Below are 2,133 nucleotides of genomic sequence, written 5' to 3' on the forward strand. Positions count from 1 at the left end.
TTGGTCTTAGCCATGGCAGCCTTGGGAAAGATCCAGAAGGAACCTGCAGGAATATACTGATGACAAAGCACACTCGTGTACATGACGATCTATGAACCAGGGTATATACTGCAGCATGTACGGTGGGCGGGGGCAACTGGAAATTGCCTAAATCCCTGTGCATGGAACAGCAGCAGCCATCAACAAGATGAAGGCACACGTATATGTTCTGAGCAACAAGTGCCCCAGGACCTATTTTTCAGTGTCAAACAAGGTAAAGAGCAATGTCTATTATGCTACATCTGTATAAAACATATAGGGAATAACAAGGGGAAATATAAATATTTTTATATATGACAAACTATCTCTAGCAGGATTCAAGAAACTAAAACATGACTTGCTTCTGGGGAGCAGAACTGAGCGGCTGGTGGACAGGAATGGGAGTGAGATCTCCTACTCCATGTTCTCTGTATCTTTGAACAACGTGAATTCATTGCCTACCCAAAAATAAATGTCCAAATTTAGGATATTAAGGAAGTCAAGGTACAGTATAGTTTACATATTTACATAAACATTTTTATAAATGCATGTGTGTGCATTCAACGGTTGTGCACGGTTGGGAGAAAAAGCCTTATTTTTAGCTGAATCTGTCCTTTGTACTGTGTGATGGTCTTTACCACAAGCATCTATTATCTTTCCCCCCAAATTGCTTTAATTAGAAAAAAAAAAAAAGAAAGAGATTTGGGATTTAATTTTAGAAAAGCTCCAGACCGGTGCTGAAATATACAAATGAATATAATTATATTATATATAATAAAAATGCATAAACTATACCTGTAATTTAAAATTTTCTAGTAGCACCAGTAAACGTGTAAAAAGAAACAAGTGAAATCAGTTTTAATAATATATTTTATTTAATGCCAACTATTATTTCAACATGTAATCAATATAAAAATTAGTAAGGGGATATATTATACACTTTTCACACTAAGTTTTCAAAATCTGGGGTGTGTTTTACGTCCATTGGACATTTCAGTGTGGAATGGCCCATGTCAGGTATTCAATGGGCACAGATGGCCAGTGGCTCCCATATAGGACAGCCCGGCCCTGCATCATTAGGGCTCAGCTGGTACCTACTCCTGCGGTATTTGACCTGACTTTGTTTTATTTTATGGATAAAGAAGAAATGTCTCTGGAGTTATAGGACCAAGAATGGTGGTGAGAAACATGAATAAAGTACTTGTGCATGTCACTCCAACATGGGTGAGCCTTGAAAACATCATGATAAGTAAAAGGAGTCACGCACAAAAGGGCAAATATTCTTTGAATTTATTTATATGAAATGCCCAGAAAAGGCAAGCCCATAGAGACAGAAGGCAGACGGGCAGCTGTCTGAGGCTGGGGGAAGAGGGAATGGGGAGTGATTGCTCAATAGAGAGGGCGTTTCTTATTGGGTGATGAAAACATTCTAAGAACTGTTTGTGGCGACGGTTGTATGAGCTGTAAAAACACTGAAAACAACTCAAGCATCCACTTTAAATGAGTGGATTGTACGTTATAGGAATTATATTTCAATAAAGCTATCACTAAAAAGAAAGGGAAGAGGAAAAGAAAAAAAAGAGAGAAATAATGGTGGTGTTTCTCTTAAGGAATTTGTTTTATAGACAGGGTGGTACATGTAACTATTGCATTTCCCTTTTTGCATCAGCAACTAGGAAGCTCAAAGCTAAATGTGTGACTGGATAAAGTGCTCAGGGTCCAATAGCACATTTTGTTCACGCTCTTCACCCTAAGTTAATTGTTTTTCTACCCTACTTCCCCTCTGCTTCAGTTCCCTCATTTCCATTTTCAGAAGGAGGTTAAAATATATGTATTTTCATAAGCTGCTTTAAAGCACTTTTGGAAGAAAGCCAAATATATAGCTATATATAGACCTGCAAACAATTCACCATTACTTGGACTGTTTGGTGAAAATAGAAAGGCCCTTTGAGAGGTAACTGAAAATTAATTACTATAATAAAACAAACTAAGAAAGTAGGGAGGTGGAGTGGAAGGTCTGTTACCCTTCCAGAATCCTGAAAGAGCTCAGAGTTTCCTGGGAGCCCACCGGGAAACAATTTTAAGCACAACTGGAGGGATTTTGATGTGATGCCC

At 38.2% G+C, this 2,133-nt stretch overlaps 1 protein-coding gene across 1 annotated transcript in view; it reads right to left on the reverse strand.

Annotated features, from left to right (window-relative positions):
• The window catches only part of AKNA (AT-hook transcription factor), a 50,070-nt gene that overhangs the window by 27,073 nt on the left and 20,864 nt on the right, over positions 1 to 2,133 (reverse strand). The gene's annotated exons all lie outside the window — the stretch shown is intronic.

This window comes from Otolemur garnettii, unplaced genomic scaffold, assembly GCF_000181295.1.
Source record: "Otolemur garnettii isolate 467f Iridium unplaced genomic scaffold, OtoGar3 scaffold00014, whole genome shotgun sequence".
NCBI classification, from domain to species: Eukaryota; Metazoa; Chordata; class Mammalia; order Primates; family Galagidae; genus Otolemur; species Otolemur garnettii.